Source organism: Crotalus tigris, unplaced genomic scaffold (genome assembly GCF_016545835.1).
Source record: "Crotalus tigris isolate CLP2741 ecotype Arizona unplaced genomic scaffold, ASM1654583v1 scf7180000018064.1731613, whole genome shotgun sequence".
Classification (NCBI taxonomy): domain Eukaryota; kingdom Metazoa; phylum Chordata; class Lepidosauria; order Squamata; family Viperidae; genus Crotalus; species Crotalus tigris.
Genome location: NW_024096804.1, coordinates 929627 through 947552, shown reverse-complemented (window position 1 = coordinate 947552; position 17926 = coordinate 929627). Strand labels below are relative to the sequence as shown.

Genomic DNA, 17926 nt, shown 5'->3' with positions numbered 1-17926 from the left:
TTAACTTTGTATTGGGGAATTGTTATGCATCTCTTCAGACTTGGTTTCACTTTTGAAGTGCCAATACTCTGTATCAATAAACATGTTCTTTGAGGAATTTGCAAGCCTTGGAGTTCTGCTTTATTTGTCTCTGTCAATCAGAACCATGACATTCTGTGTTTAATCCCTCTTTTAAAATCTGTTCCATCACAATAGAGAATGTTCACTCCATAGTACAGCAAAATTAACAGGCTGTCATGAAAAACAATAATATACCACATATTGAGCAAGGAGAAGTGAAACCTGGGTTATTCTAGTCCTGAGTAGAATGTTTATAAACTAGCCAAACTGAAACAAAAGCTTAGAAACCAAAAGCAATAACTTAAAAATAGGTTGGTAGTTCATTTACAGTCAGTACAGGGTATTCAGCCTAGACTCTAGAGAAAGGGATCCTGCTGAGTATCCAAACAGCCTAGCTATATGTGTGTATATATGTGTGTGCATGTGTGTGTGCATGTATGTGTGTCTGTGTATGTGAGAGAGATATGTGTATGAGTGTGTGTGTGTAAAATCAAATGCACATAAACACACACAGAGTTTTTTTCCCGTGCTAAATTATACGTTTGAATGAAATCTCACTGCCTAGGGAGTCTTCCCACCTCTTTGGATATTTGCATTTATCTTCCAAATCTATTTTAATGAGCTTTGTATTAAAAACTGGTGCTCATACCTCTTGAGCCTGATGAATGGGTAATTACAGCTTCAATTCCCAGCACAGGCCTTTGAAAACTCATCTTGTCACTGAAGTTATGGGCATAATATTTTAATTGTAGATAAGATAGCATTGTGATATTGATTGGATTGAATGCTCAACCCACTATAATGATATTCTAATACTTCTATCTAGAAGTTTTCTGAAAGGAGAGATGGATGACTATTAAAAGAGAACATGGATCTCTTATTTTTTTTAACGAATTATTTCATTATTTTTACCAACAACTTTAGGATTGATACTCAACACTTTTGTTTGTATGTGCATAATATAGCATGGTTTTGAGCTGATATCATTTGTGTATTAGGAAAACCGGCTAAGTAATTGTAATATTTTAATTAAAGTCCTGACCAGGCCAATTGCTTTTTATTCTGTATTAAGGCAAGAAGGGAGAGAAAGCTTTTCATCCTTCTAAAAACAGATTGAAATATATTCATTTGCCACCTCCCACTGAGTTCAGTACTAGTGCTAATTAAATACAACTTTGCAAATTTTCAAATCTGATTTTAAGTGTCATGTTTGCATGACCTTTTTTTCTTGTCCAGAGAATACAATCATGCTTGTATTCATGCTGTTCACTTACAACATATATGAATGTTCTTGCTGGCATTCGTGGTCTCTCTGTAGTTGTGTGGGGCATATGGGATTAGTACAGCTTCTGGAAAGGGAGCTGTGATAAACAAAATACAAAGAGAGAAAGAGTTTTATATATCTCAAAAACTAAGCAATTTTATTATCTTACAAGCTTTCATAGATCATGTCCACTTCATACGGTAAATGCAGTAAATTCCTGAGAGAGAGCTTTCATGCCTACATATATACAGTTTCAATATATTGGTATAGCCACCCATCACTTCAGTTCAATAAAAATATGTAGAGCTAAAATGGCAGTGCTTTATGCTGTTCTTTTAAAACTAAGATCAATTTCAGAAAGCCTGAGTAGGTCCCTGGAGTCGTGACTGACATAATTAATCTCAGAACAGGCTTTATTCTGCACCTGTATGTTTGGCCCAAGATTTTAGAAGTGCAAGATATAAGGGCTACTATCACAGTCCATTATATTTCAGCTTGGGGAGTGATTGCCTAATTCATTTGTTGAATACCAGTCCAGCACTAATGCAAGATGAGGGCAAATGGCAAACTTTCTTATGGAAAGTACAATTTTACACTGGGGCTGTACTGTTTAAAACTGCTAGGTGCACATAGCTGAACATTTTGTTTTGTCCAATATTCCTTCCTCTTACAACAAAATTATGTGTTCTTGGGCTTCTATTTAACATTCCATATTTCTACCTGGTTTATTTTTATAGTTAGTTGTTCTGGAAAAAGTATAAGTGCTGTAGACCTCCAGCCAGAATACCATAGCCATATTTGTTCTACATCTCTCACCAAGTGCATTATGAACAAGCCTACTAAAGAATGTCCAAATTCCCCATGGACAAGATCTACTTCTGAGATAAAGCAGATGGCTCTGCTGGATTTAGTTTTTATATTTTTAATTTCTGAGCAATAATCTAAAATGATGAATAAGTCAAGTTTGTTTTTATATTATCATTTGAGCTCTTTTTTCATAAAAACACTTATCCAAATGTCACTGAGCAAACAAACAATACATTTGCTTACCCAAATAGGTGCCTTTTCTTTCAATGGAAAGGACATTTTTAAAGAAAAAGAAAATATAAAATTGACATATTTTCTATAGAGAATATCTTGCTTTTTAGCTCTTGAAAATCCAGATTAGAACTACTATTCAATATTACGGGGGGGAGTCTGATTGGCTGATTGATTGTTTGCCATCCAATTGGCAATGTTTCTCAACTGAAGTCCACACAACTTGAAGATGTGCAGACTTCAATTCCCAGAATTCCCCAGCCAGGAACAGTCAACTTTGCTGGCTGGAAAATTTTGGGAATTGAAGTCGATACATCTTAAAGTTGAAAAACACTGTTCTAGTAGGTTACCATTCCCCCCCTTTTGTAGCTGGGAATAATTCTGCCAATTTAATATAGCTAAGGTCAATATTCAGATATTTTTCAAAGAGTTTACCAAACTGTTTTCTAAAATTCTCCATAAACTGGGTTGGGAGAACTGACATCTAAAACATAATATGTCATATATGCCCACTATCAAAGTCAAGTTTAGCACTTAATGGTAAGTACATCAACGTTTTGGAAATAATTGTATCAAAGATTACCAAAGGTATCTGAAATTTTACTTATTATTGTATTTTGGAGGCTTTTTTTTCATTTTCTGACTATCTGTTCTATGTATATACTTCAAAGTATCTAAATTCATATCCAATTTCGCCTCTTCTATAAGAGAAATCTTTCAGCAAACAGTCAATCAGATACCATGAGATATTGTCCTTGTTTCAATTTCCCCTGAATAGTTTAATCCTGAAATAATGCTAGTGTACCACAAGGTGATGCAAATGGTAGTAATATTCAATCATTCAAAGATATTCCATGCCTGCATTCACGCAAACCACTAGTGTTGATTTTAGACTGACCTTTGGGATTTAATTTTAAATAACCTAGAAAATTTAATCGCTATCTAAACTGTTGGAATTCCAAACAAGAGTATAAAGTCCTTGAGTTGCACTGACTCCTGTTCACCCTACACATGTCCTATTTTGTCGTATGGTAAAAATTAAACTCATAGAGACTTTGCCAGCATATCTTTCTTTCCTCTGTTTAAATATCTTCTGTAAAACTCAAACAGTTTTAGACAATTATTCTGCAGAATCATATAATCCATGAGTAGGCAGCCTTTTCTGAACTGGGGACCTTTTGGTAGATTCCTCTGGACCAGAGTTTCCCAAAGTGGTCAATATTGACCCTCCCAAGGGTTGACTACTGTTGTTGTTGTTGTTGTTAATACTCCTATAGTGAAAATTGTACTTATTAGATTATTAATAAATCCTTGAGGGTCAATGAACAATCTGAAACTTTATGAAGCAGTTGATAAGCTAGAGAGTATGGGGGCCCATACTCTGGCAAAGATGCAGGGAAATCACTAGAAAAGGTATGGACAGAATCTGGGGGCCCTTTTGAATCTATTTCTTCATTGATTGGCATTAAATTACATCAACAAAACCCATCAAGTGCTTTACAGTTTTATTTTATTGTTGTTGCTGGATTAGGGAGACAAAACCTTGTACCATCATAATTCTGCAGTACATTCATAGAACGTTCTGATACACCTGTACATATATAGGCATTTGGAAGTAAATCCCACTGTGATAAGAGTTTTGTTTTAAAAAGTGCCAAATATCATATTCAGTCTTATCCTCATGAAATCAATGGATATTAGCTGCAACTATGGTTCATTAATTTCAAACAAACTAATGTAGAACTTTCCTTGGATCAATTCACATCAGTCATATGTCACTGGGAAATCACACTAGCCTGTCATAAGTTATTCCTTGCAGATATGGGCAAGCAGAATTATAGTAAGATATTCTCCAGATTAGTACATATATAAACCTAGTTTTTAGACTGATTGACTGATTAATCAGTTGAATGATTGGTTCATTTTTCAAATGGCTGTAGATATTAGGGAATAGGATCTTCTCATAAAAATGGGAAATCGTTTGGCTGGACACCATTTTAGAGATGGGAAGCAAAATTCTGGACAATAAATTTTATGATTACAGTGCTTTAGCTATAGTTAAACTATTTAGCTATAGTTCTAAAACTACCCTCTATTATATGATATGTATGACAGAGCAGTTTTTAGAACTATAGCTACATTGAATATTCCATTAATTATATAAAAGGGCAATTAGTGGGAAGATTATTCTGACAGCAATTAATAAATGTTTTTGTTGATAGTTTTGTATGCGGAAACTGTTACACTTAAAATAATGTACAATTGTTATGCTTTTCTAGAGAAGTGCCTTTTGACTTGTAAGAATTTTCATTTACATTTTTGTTTATAATTTTTAAACAATATTATATTTATGATTTTACATTAGTAAATGGTCTTTGTTAAAAAGATATTTCAAATGTATCATTGCAGAATAAATATTATTTTTTGCAGTCTTGATTTAGTGATGTACCAAAGCTTATTGTATAAAAAAAAGCCAAGGATACAAGCCAAATAGGATTGGCTGGGCTCAAATTTCCTATGATTAGAGTGCTGTTCCAAAGAAGGGACTCACCAATTACTTCTTACCTTTTTAGTTTCTGTATGCCTCCTAACAGGTGCAGGAAACTGCAATAGAATGAGAGATGTTAGTGGAGTCTCTAAAGAAAAAGGGTCTTAAACCCAATTTCCTTCAGTAGGTTTTCTTCTGGCACAGAAGAACCCAGCTCACATTATCATTCTCTAATGTTCTGCTGTTTGTGAATGTGCTGTAGGGATCCCAGGGAATTTGTTTGAATTACTATTGTTGATTGACTTTTTGTAGACAATGACAATATTACTGTGCTCTTCGCTCCAAAGGAACAGGCAGCCAGTCTCCCATGCCTGTTCCATGCTACACAATAAATGCTTTTTTATTTTTATTCATACTTTGGCATGTAAAATGGGTACTTGATGTTTTTAAGAAGAAAAGGGCACCAATAGATGCTTCTGAGAGACTGAGATTGGTATAGTGGTTAAGACACTAAGCTAGCAGGCAGGAGATTGTGAGTTCTAGTCCCACTTTAGGCATATTAACTGGGTGCCTCTGGGGTAATCATTCCTCAGCCATGGACAAGGGCAAACTATTTGAAAATTTTGGCAAGAAAATTGCCATCACTAGTCCAGGGAATCTCCAGGAATAAAAATTACTAGATGGCATTTTTAAAAATAGATATTTCTAAAAGGACTTAAATTAGCTATCTTGGTCTGAATCATTCTCATTTCTTCTTAGCTGGACTATTCCTGATATTAATCCTAAAAAGAAAGTCTTCATGTTTTACTTTCAGTGGTATGTGCCATTACTCTCAATAAGCTTGCAATGACTTAAAAATGAGTGGGATGGGAGATAAAAATGGTTTGGAATATATATCTTCTTAAATAAAATAAATCCCTAAAAACTGTCATAAGCAATAAAAACAGGTATAAAAACAACATGGAAGCATTATTTCACAAAGAAATGGATTTGTTTATCGCTCTGATATATTTATAATTCCAACATTTAAACAATTCCTTGACTACTAACACAATCTGAAAACAATCAGAACAATGCCTAGGTACATGGACATCACCAGTATTGGTATAAGAAGATGGAAATTATAATATCAAAGCTGTGGCATCTCAAAAGTAATGAACATATCATTGAGAAATCTAAAGGGTTAGGTTGAGGTCAGTCTTCCTATCCTAGAGAAAATCTATCTATGCAAGTTGACACCTATTTGATAACACCTAATCAATCAATCAACTTTATAAAAAGAAATCAGTATATGTATTATTCCAACTCTCTTTAAACTATTTATTATCTTCACATTTCTTCTTTGTGTATGATGCCCAGCTCATATGACTGGTTCAGGTCAGTTTTCTAAGAATGTCAGTCTTGTTTTCTCAATCTTTATGTTTAGTTTGTTTTTCTTTTTTTCCAGAAAACATTCTTTCTAATCTGTTCCAAGTTCTGTATATAGTTAAAGTTTCATAGCATTGAAACACGTATTTAATGGTAAACATGTAAACATATTGTGCGTTATTCAGCTCTTTCTTTTTAAAAATATGTCTATACTTGTCATCATCACTATATCTTTGCAATAATCGTTGAATCACATTTCAGATGGTAGATTCAATTTAACACTACTTTATCACTTACAATGTTAACATTATAAATAATGTTAGACACTTTGGAATATATTTTCTCTATTAGTTACTTCATGTACTTCATTTTTTAAAAAATCATTAAGTTATATGGAATATTTATAAAATAATAAAGTAATATATCTGGACTATACCATTTGGAGTAGGATATGACATTAAGTTCTGCTACACCAGCAAAATTTGAAGATAATAACATCTGGAGATTTACACTGTCTAGCAGTGAGACGAATGACAAAAGAGGGAGTTTTTGCTAGTTGTGCAGTTTCCCTATGGAATTTAGAACTCTCTAAAATGAATGTTTCAGATTATGTTGGAAGTTTATCAATGTATGGAAACTCCTCACTGCAGATGATGCCCCTTTAATCCACAAAGATCTGTGAAGACAGGCAATAGGAAAGGACAAGAAGAATGGGTCCAAGAGAATTATCCCCAGTCTCTTCTTGCAATGCTAATTCTAAATGAATAGAGTGATAGAATTCTGGATAGAAATATTAAGGAACTTAATTTGCAGTGCATGTGATGGGGGTCCACTGATTTATTTGTTATTATTTATAGCCCAATTTTCTGCTAAGATTGAATCCCAAAGCAGATTGGTTGGTTACAGTGATTTTTAATTCAGTGTACAGACACAATATAATTAGAGATGCTTGGATGTGTACATGAAAGATAGAAAAGGCAATTTTGTTTGGATTCTGGCATCTGATATGGGTCAATTAATTTGGAGTGTAGATTTAAATCTTAAGTAGATATCTGAAACTGAACTGACCCAGGAGTTTCAGACAAAGTATGTCTTATTCAGAATAAAATTGTTGGTCTACTTACAAGTGGAATAAAACCTTTGCTAGGCAGAAAAACATATTATGCCCTTTAGGTAGAATATTCAGTTCAAAATAACCACTATAGATTAAGAAACACACAATAGACGAATGAACATGGACATAGAAATCCTCACATTCACCAGTGCAGAATGGTGTATGAAAAGAGCAATCTAGCACCATCACTCTGATATGGATAGTGAAGCAAAAATCAATCTGTAATATGTGATAGATCAAATTGCAGCATCACGCAACCATGCTGACAAATCATATTTTCAAGTAATACGTTGCAGCAGCTTACTCAAGCAGATGTCACCCAGACTTGTTGGATTGCAATTCTCATTATTCCCGGTCCAGTATATCTGGGTGTCACCTGGTTGAGCAATGCTTTATTACCCTGTGTCCAGTATTTGGGAAATATGCCACGCAGAGCCACATGTGTGAGATGAGCAACCATATAAATCTACTAAATAAATAAATAAGTCAGCAATGTCTCCTGAAGTTTTTATATAGTTAAAAAAATGTCTGGGATTTATCTATAACTAAGAAGACTCAGTGACTGTCCCGTATATATGTAATATACTGTATAAATAATGGTCACTGAACAACTTTGGGCTAATCAAATTTCTTAGAATGAATATGCTGAAAGGAAGAAAAGTTATCACGTGTCCTATTCTGATCTCCTTGAATAAAACACATAAATCATATCTATAACATTTGTTTCTTTTGACAATTAGGGATTTTTCAAAGACTTCTATAATATGGCAGTTAATTTCTGAATACACATGAATGTAAAGTATAAAAAAATATAGGAACCTCACATATTCTCAACTAAGCTATCAGTCCACCTAGTTCAGTGTTGCCTACATTGACAGCTAGCAGCTTCTCGGGATTTTAAAAAGCTCTGTTGGAGATGCTACAAATTGAACCTGGAATAGTTTTCATGTAAAATCTATTTTACAAAGCTGAGCAGTTGTGACTATCAATATGAAAAAATGAAATGAATTTAATTGATATTTCAATATAAAAATGTAAACAAATTGCAAGTACCTTTTGAAATTCACATACATAGCTATCAAATTATTCCCAGGAACTTTATGTAAAACTCAGGAAAAAAAATGTCTTGATGTGTCTGATTGTGTATACCCCTTAGTCAGTGGGATACAGGTAACTATATGTTGGCTTGCAAGTTAGTCTTATATGGTGACCCATCTCAAATACAAGATACTAGGTGGTTAACAATATTAAAATGATTTTGAAATATATAATAATTATAAAACCAATAGCAATCAGAAAAAATATAATATCACAATTAAACATTCAACATAACCAAGAAATGGGTTCCATTCCTCACTCAGAAAGAAGCTTAGACAAATGCCTCCCTGATTCCCTGAGTTATAAGAAAGGAGAGAAGGTAGATACAATCAAATTTGTAATCAATCAAATCTTGATTAAGGCCATACATCATAAAATACTGTTATGTCTGCCTATCTCAATAAAGCATAGTTATAATACACTTATGGAGTTGATTTTTTTGGTTTGGTCTACCCCAGGGGTGTCAAACTGCCGGCCCATAGGCCAGTTGCATCATACAGATCCCACGTCCACCCCAGCTCCAGCAATATGAAAAAAATCACAATACGTCATGTAATAATAATAATAATAATAGTAAAGTTGGAAGGGACCTTGGAGGTCATCTAGTCTAACACCCTGCTCAGGCAGGAAACCCTATACCATTTCAGACAAATGGCTGTCCAGTCTCTTCTTAAAAACTTCCAGTGTTGGAGCATTCACCAATTCTGGAGGCAGGTTGTTCCACTGGTTAATTGTTCTAACTGTCAGGAAGTTTCTCCTTAGTTCTAGGTTGCTTCTCTCCTTGATTAGTTTCCACCCGTTGCTTCTTGTCCTGCCTTCAGGTGCCTTGGAAAATAGCTTGACTCCCTCTTCTTTGTGGCAGCCCCTGAGATATTGGAACACTGCTATCATGTCCTCCCTCATCCTTCTCTTCATTAAACTAGACATACCCAATTCCAGCAACCATTCCTTATATGCTTTAGCCTCCAGTCCCCTAATCATCTTTGTTGCTCTTCTCTGTACTCTTTCTAGAGTCTCAACATCTTTTTTACATCGTGGTGACCAAAACTGGATGCAGTATTCCAAGTGTGGCCTTACCAAGGCATTGTAAAGTGGTATTAATACTTCACGTGATCTTGATTCTATCCCTCTGTTAATGCAGCCTAGCACTGTGTTGGCTTTTTTGGCAGCTGCATCACACTGCTGGCTCATATTTAAATGACTGTCCACTAGGACTCCGAGATTCCTCTCACAGTTACTATTATTGAGCAAGGTACCCCCTATACTATACCTGTACATTTGGTTTTTCTTGCCTAAATGTAGAACATTACTTTTTTCACCATTGAATTTCATTTTGTTAGATAGCGCCCAGTGTTCAAGTCTGTCCAGATCCTCCTGTATCCTAAGCCTGTCTTCTGGAGTGTTGGCTGTTCCTGCCAGCTTAGTGTCGTCTGCAAATTTGATGAGCTCCCCATCTATCCCCTTGTCCAGATCGTTGATGAAGATGTTGAAGAGCACTGGGCCCAGAACAGAGCCCTGGGGCACCCCACTACACACTTCCCTCCATGTAGATGCGGTTCCATTGAGGACCACACGCTGAGTATGGCCAGTCAGCCAGCTACAGATCCATCTAGTGGTGGTGACACCTGTGGTCTACCTAGTGGAGCTGACAACTTTTAGAATCAATTATGAACATTGAAAGAACCAACAGTCAAGAGATATACTACAGGCTAGCACCTGGTAGAGCAGGGGTCTTCAAACTTGGCCCTTTTATGACTTCAGCGTGCCTGGCTGAGGAATTCTGGGAGTTGAAGTCCACAAGTCATAAAAGGGCCAAGTTTGAAGACCCCTGTGTAGAGTAACAAAAAAAAAGGCCTTGAAAAAGTTTTCAGAAATCAGGATGTGTCTATACTTACCAAGATCAGAACTGTGCAAAAAATGGTTTTTCCTATGGGACTTTATGAAAGTGAAGCTTGGAATTTGAAGAAATAGGATAGTTAGAGTACTGATGCTTCTGAACTTTGGTTGGAGGAGACTCCTAAGAATGCCATGGATAGCCAAGAAAACAAACCAATTGTAGGGAGTAAAAAGGATAGTCTTGACAGAGAGGGGAGGTCTGTTACCAAAGCCACAAGGAAGGAAGGAGGCATTCAGAAAAAACTTCTCAGACATCTGCCTAATTCACATTATGATAAACGGAGATAAATTATAATCAGATTTGCAAGTTTGGTATCAGCCCCAAGATGGAAATCAGACCAAGAAATCAACTTGACGTTCAGGCCAAAATTATTTTTATTAATATAGCAATGGAATCTTGCCTCTGAAACTGTTATTGGGAGGAATTTTTCCCCTAGCTGCAAGGTAATGTTGAGTCCTTAAGATTAATAGCCCTTAATAGACTTACATCGCAAATAAATGCATGTAAACTTTTTGAAAGCCATCAAAATTAGTGACCATCACTACATTTTGTGATATTAAACATTAGTTGGAGAATGTACTTAGTAGGCAGACTTAAACTTAATTTTATAATTAAGCAATCTAAATTTGGTTTTTGGTACTATCTAATAACATTTTCCACTTAGCACTATACAGCAGCTATATGGCTGTTGTTAATAGGAGTTTTAGTTTTAAAAGCTTTCTAGATGGAAGGATTATACTGTGTAGTAGAGAATTCTGTAATTGTCTGCATCAATGTAAGGAAAGATTGAGTATTTTCACTGCTTTATGAAATGCAAGTCTTTTGTCCTTAAACACCTTCATATTGTGGTTTAATTTCTAAGCTTCCTTGGTAGGGGTTCACTGAATTAAAAAAAAAAACCTGCATTTTCAAACAAATTTCACTTTGGCCTTTTCCATAATGCCTTGCAAATTTCACCACTTTTCATCTCATACAGTTCTTCAAAAGATGCCTTAATAATTGCATGAGAGCGAGAATGAATCTGAAGAGCATTCAGGCAGCTAATATAAGTGCAGTTGTAAAGGCTTTGTATTATAAACCCAGAATAATTCTGGAATGACAACTATAGTCTCTTCTCCAACGGGAGGAATGTCTTATATTATGAAAGGAATGATTTTCATAATCAAGTTTGCTTTTTAAAGAGGGCTCAGCATATTTTCATTTCAGTGGGAATAAATCCAAGAGTGTTTTATGTCTTTTATTATACTTGTTAAAGGTCTATGAATCTAGAGTGTAGTAGAAAACAGTACAGACTGTAGGCTTTAAGCTCTGTTTTCTCCAGTAGATGTCACTTGCAGTACATAATAATTTATGTAAAAAAAAAAAAAGAGTAGTATTTGATCCTTATCTATTTGAAAGCCTTTTTAGTGCTTGCGGTTTCTTACACAGACAATAAATTCAAGCATTTAAGTTCTTTAAACACCAACAGTGAAGCAAATTAGTTTATTTCCAGTTTGATGTAGAGAAGTGTTTTGATAAAAATTGCATTAGTTGGGAGAGGGAAAAGAGAGAGAAACAAATACATTTCATGCGAAATACAACATCTGGATTGCAATCAACACCCTAGTCTGGAGAAACTTGGGTTTAAAATAACTTTACTCACTCAAAAATGTTATTTGTTTCTGTTTTTGAATCACCCCATATATTAATAAGGAATGTACTATTTGAGTGTGCATGCTCATATATATCTGCAAGCTTGGCAAAAATTGCAGAATTAAATATACATACCTGAAGCGGGAAGAAAGAAACAAAGGAAAGGAATAATTTCCAGATCTGCTTAATGATAACTATATGTACCATGTGGACCTAATGATGACTAATGGGGAGAAGAAAATGAAAATTGAAATGGTGAATTTAACTGGAGTGGCTTGGAAGACTTCATGACTGACTCTCTAGATTTCTGGATAGGGACGCTGAAATATTATTACTTTTATTGAATCTTATTGGAAAATAAAAAAAATAACAGGCATGAGTGCTGATTTACAAGTGCAATTGGAACTCACAGATATGCAAAAATAGAAAAAAATCATTTAGGAAAAAGATACAAGTTGCAATGGAAGTTAGAATCAGCCATAATAACAACTGAGTGTGTTTACTGGCCATAGAATATGGAGTGGTTGTTGGGGGAGAGGAAGACAAAATAAAATAAAAATGGATGGGGTCAAAAAATGGAAAATCCTGAAAAAGACCATGGCTGATGGGCAGCTGAAACAGTGAACAGAATAACTATATAATGCAACATACTGTTGTAACTTCCATTTGTAGAAATGTCGAGTTTAGGAGAAGAGTTAACTGTGACAGCGACAGTTATGAATTAAAAGTTTTTTACTTAGAAAGTAAAGTGAGTAAACTTTATGGCAACATATTCATCTCTCAAAAAGAGCATGACCAGAGTTTGAGGTTGAAACCAAAGGATGCACTGTTTCCTTGCAACCTTCTCTAGCAGGCGCCATTCAACTGTGGCCCGTTTCCTGTGGGCGATAAAGAGAAAAGCATATCATACAGCTACATACTGTTGTAACAGAAAAAAAAAAAAACCATGAGAAAAGTAAGCCATCCTGTTTTGAATCTTTAATAGTGAAAATGGGACACAATCTTTTTGCAATAATTTATAGATTAACCTTTTCACGTATTGTAAAACTTGCTTTAGGATATTTGTTCTCCAACAACAGTGTAACTGTTACTTGATTCATCCTATATAAGCTTTGTAGGTGTACTCTTTGGATATATTTGGTTTTAAGCCCTATTTGTTCTCACTTTGTGATTGTGCAATTGTGTTTTTGTAAACATCAACAGGAAAGGAGAAAGGGAAACATATCCTGCTTAGGACAATCTTAGAAAATTGTCTTTATTTTCCCATCCATAATCTACCATAAATTTTAATCACTGCATGTCTTACTTATCCACATGTTTTATGCAGCTCTTTAATTCCTTCAGCAATAGCAAAACCAACACTGATTTTCTTTTATTAATAACTCAACAGGAAATTAAAGTTGCCAGCTATTTTCCTGCAAGGAACTCCTCTGCTTTTAGCAGCTGTGGAAGAAGTAGGATTTCTTTTTTATATGGACATGCATAAGGAGAAAAGAAATTCATTCCCAGGTTTCTACTTATTCTTCTCTTAAAAGCAGGAGAATTAACACCTTCTATATTCAACATGTGATCTTAATTCAAGGCATTTCATCCTTAGGGATATTGTATCTGTAAAAATCTGGCTGACGGCCAGATGGCAGCAAAAATGTGTTGTATATAACTGCATAGTATATATGTTGCAAAAGCTTTTGTGCTCTCTATATAATATATGGGTACAGGTAAAACATTTCACATATATCAATTAAAAGTACATAGATTTCGACTTCCGGTTTGCCATCACGGTTGCTGTGCATGCTGGAAGGCGAGCTCCGTCTTCCGCGTCCAATTTCGCTCTGCTGGGGGACCCTGGAAAGGGTCAAAATTTGCCCTGTAGGAGCGATGAGCAATGAGGGAACCCCCGCTTGATAACAGGAGGGCGACAGCCCTTCCGCTCCATCCAGGGCAGCCCTCCAAACCGGTGGAAGAAAGACCGGCCATAGTAATATGGCCCGTCATTAGGCTGCAGACAGCCGAAGTCAAACGTACCACCAAGCACTTCAAAAGCAACACGGATGAAACTGGGTGAGATCTGATCTTCTCTTTACCCTAAGTACTTTCTCTTCCTGAAAAAGCTGCCTGAAGTATCTTTCCCCCTGTGAGGAGAGAGGGAAGGGAATTTCTATTCCACTCTCTAAGAATAGCAGCATCTGGCTACACAGGGGAATTAAAGCATTAAAGCATTAAAAGTATAACACTAATCTAATGTTCCTGAAACTTGGGGACCAAAAATTTTCCTATTTTTATTGGAGACTCTTGTTTTTATCTACAAAAAAGAAATAAAATTGGAAAAAGGATTATAAAAATTTTGGACTTAAAAAACCTTAAATAGTATCGGTGACATCTTGTGGTGAAGTTTGGTATTACAACTTGTTATTTCCTAAAAGAGACTTGGCTCAAAGCCCAGACCTTAGATAAGACTTTTCTGACCTTGGTACCACCTGTGAGAGACTTAGCTGTAACAGAACAGCTGGGCGGCATAACTGGCCTATTTGAACTGTGAATGTAAACCTTTACTGACTTTCAGAATTATATGTGGGAAATTGCTTTCCTATCTCTTTATTTGAGGAATATTGGTCACTATATGAGATGATGAGTTACCTTGGACTATAAAATCTTGCCTGACAAACAACTTCTACTATAAAGACTATCTATAAACACGTGAAAGAGATGGATGAAGACCAGGAAAAGATCCTTTCCATGTTGAAAGCAATACGTGAAACCATCCTTTCAGCTTGTGATAAAATAAGACCTAACATAAAACATCAATATGGCAGCTTATATACACAAACCCAACTTTGACTACAACCAAAGAACTAACAATGCAGCAGATAACAGAAGAAGTGGAACAATCAAATATTAAGACAGAGGACTCAATTAATCAACAAATACAGTTAATGGAAAATCCAGAAAAGGAAGGGACAACACTGAAAATGGAAATGACTTTCTATATAAATCAGAAGAAATTTGAGAAAGAAGAAGAACAGATTGAATGGAACACAAACATATCAGGGCAAGCATGGGGAATTGGAATAACAGGGAGACAACTTAACAAATACAAATGGGCTAGTCCTTCCAAAAAATGGCAATTAAATGGTCTCCTTTATTTCAAATAACATATATAATAATAGAGGGAGATCTATTTGATGATCTAAAAGCACTGATGTGGAAGCCTAGTTGGCAAAGGAAGAAAGCCAGAATAAGGTTGAAGAAAATTAAGGTTTTGATTTATTAGAGGGGATTTCATATTATTAATTAGAGGTTAAAGAGAGAAGTTGGGATAAGGGGAATTCTGGTTATTAGATTTAAAATATTTAGAAATTAGTTGAAAATAAGGACTTTATCTATTTAATATTTAAAAATTAGACCTAAAAGGAAAAATAAAATTAATTATTAGGAATATATTTGATTTATTGATTAACCCAGGTAACATATATAATGGTTTTGATTTATCAAAGGGGATATTGTATTATTAGAGGACTTAATATGGTGGGAAATAGATAACTCTTAGGAAATAAAACAAGATTATATTCAAATAGATAAAATGTGTATTTTGGATGTTAGATTCTATGAATTGAGATAAGGGAAATCTTGGTTACCTAAAGCCTGAAAATTATAAATATTAAAGGTTAAATTGGAATATTGATGGGAAACTAAAAATTGGGTAAAATTAATAACAAGATATGGATTGTTTATGAAGATTGAATGTAATTAAGATAAGTATAAGTTAAAAATTTATTGATAAATGTAATAATGATGTTTTTACTGAGTTGATATAATAAGAACTGTACTAGCTTAAATACGAGACAGTAAATGGTAAGGGAAAAAGAAAAGAAAGTTTTTAAACAGTCCTTAAATGTCTGCTAAAAGGTGCCTTTAAAATGAGTGGGGCTTAGTCCCAGAAAACTTGGAACAAAATTACAGTTTAAACACTTAAATCTTTGACATGTCTATTTAAAAATAAGTCCCAATTGGATTTACTCTCAGGGATATGAATACAGTTTAAGCTTCAGTTTATGAATTAGTTCCATTCCAGAGGTTTTTGTCTTTAAGTTGAATTTGTATATTAGTCAGAACACTATACATTGTACTTATTATACACGTAGCATAGTGTAATGAACATGAACCATTGATTATTTAACTTGAATCACTGTGTATTTAACCCAAATTTTGCTACAATAAGCTCCTTACTTAATTTGGGTTGCAGGATCCAATCTGGGTCAGTCACCATGACCAGAAGTTTTGTCTACCGAGCTTTTGGACTCATTCTGGAGCCCATCTAGAGAGAAGTTCCTTGAGGATAAGGATACCAACTACGAGTCCAAAAGCTCGGTAGACAAAGCCTCTGGTCCTGGGGACTGACCCAGATTGGATCCTGCAATATAAATGATCCAAAAGACAGATAGTGAATATGATAATTTAGGGAATAAGAAAAGGACTGGTATCATTTATTCACTGTGTTTTTTTTTAATTAGGAAATGGGTTGGCTTCTTAAAATATAATGAACTGGATCCTAAACTACATATGAATGCAAATGTCCTCCAGCAGAAACAAGGAAAACCCTTTTTGATTATTGATCCTTAATTGTATGCCCATGCTATAATTACTCCTACGTTTTGGAGTATTAGAGAAGCTATTAGACAGCTTTAAAAGGAAGAAGTCCTTTGGATAATGGAGGGTCACTATTGGATGTATTACAGTAATCCTTGACTCTAGACCATTTCAAAGTTCTTATGGTAGCCCTGGTAAAAATGACTTACGATTAGTCTTCACATTCATGATGGTTGCTGTGACATGATCACGATTCAGGCACTTGGAAACTGGTGTGAATTTACATGGGTTGTAGCATTCCAAGGTCACATGATTAACTGGCTTTCATCAAACAAAGTCAATGGGGAAAGTTGGATTCACTTAATCGTACAGTACGCTTCGTGACGATGCTGATTCACTTTATGACTGCAGCAAAAAAAATGGATGCAACTCTCTGAATAATTGGATCACTTAGCAACAGAAGTTCCGGTCTCAATGGTGGCCATAGGTTGAGGACTATTTGGCCTGGATGTGTTTTATCATAATTTTAGGGGTTTTATTCATGTTTTGTTTTTATGATCTAAAACAGGGGTGTTAAACTCAATTTCATTGAGGGCCACATCAGCATTGTGGTTGTCCTCGGGGGTCTGGGTAGGTGTGGCCAGGGTGGGCACGGCCTACTGGGTGGGCATGACTGGAGTGGGTGTGGCCTACTGGGTGGGCGTGGTCAGCTCTACATCATTCGTGTCAAGGGTGCCTGTGGGGGCCTGGGCAGGGGTGAACAGATCTGAGGGTCTCTGGCAGAACGGGGTGGGACCAGGGCAAGCATCAAGGCATAGTCCACTGGAAGAGCCTGCTGAAACCCCTCCCTCGGAGCCGATCAAGCCAGATATGTGAAGTAGGCGAGGGCCCTTTTGCTAGCCACTTCCAGGGGATGGTGCATTTCTTCATTCCTCACAAAGTGTGACACCTCCTCAGCATACACCCAGGGGGTGGGGCCGACACGGCAGGGGCTGGTTCCTCACTGTTTCCAGACGGCCTTGTGGAGTTAAGACTAAATGGTTTCAGCATAGATGGCCACCACAAAATTGTACATTGGCTCCCGCCTGGCCTGGGCCAGGGCCAAGGCAGCAGGGGCTGTCCCCTCACTGTTTCCAGGATGGCTTTGTGAGCCACATGAAACCATGTTGCGGGCCGCATCTGGCCCCCGGGCCTTGTGTTTGACATGTCTAATCTAAAATGTTACTTTTGATCCCAGCAGTACAAAAAAATAAATCAGTATTATAAAATAGACTTTCAGAATTCCAGAAAACTGCATGGGGGGGGGGAAGAATTGCAAGAAATTATGTATAGATATTATTACATGGGAATTGGGAGGAGAGAGGCAAAAAAGTCAAGGCA

The 17926-nt window shown here is 35.8% G+C and overlaps 1 long non-coding RNA gene across 1 annotated transcript in view; it reads right to left on the bottom strand.

Moving 5' to 3' along the window:
- Positions 1–1334: 1334 nt before the first annotated feature.
- The window catches only part of LOC120309779, a 33620-nt gene continuing 17028 nt past the window's right edge, over positions 1335–17926 (bottom strand). Inside the window, exons 2-3 of the long non-coding RNA XR_005557177.1 lie at positions 4928–4966; positions 1335–1421 (exon numbers count right to left, since the gene is read on the bottom strand). This is a non-coding gene — a long non-coding RNA (uncharacterized LOC120309779). The remainder of the gene's footprint in view (positions 1422–4927; positions 4967–17926) is intronic.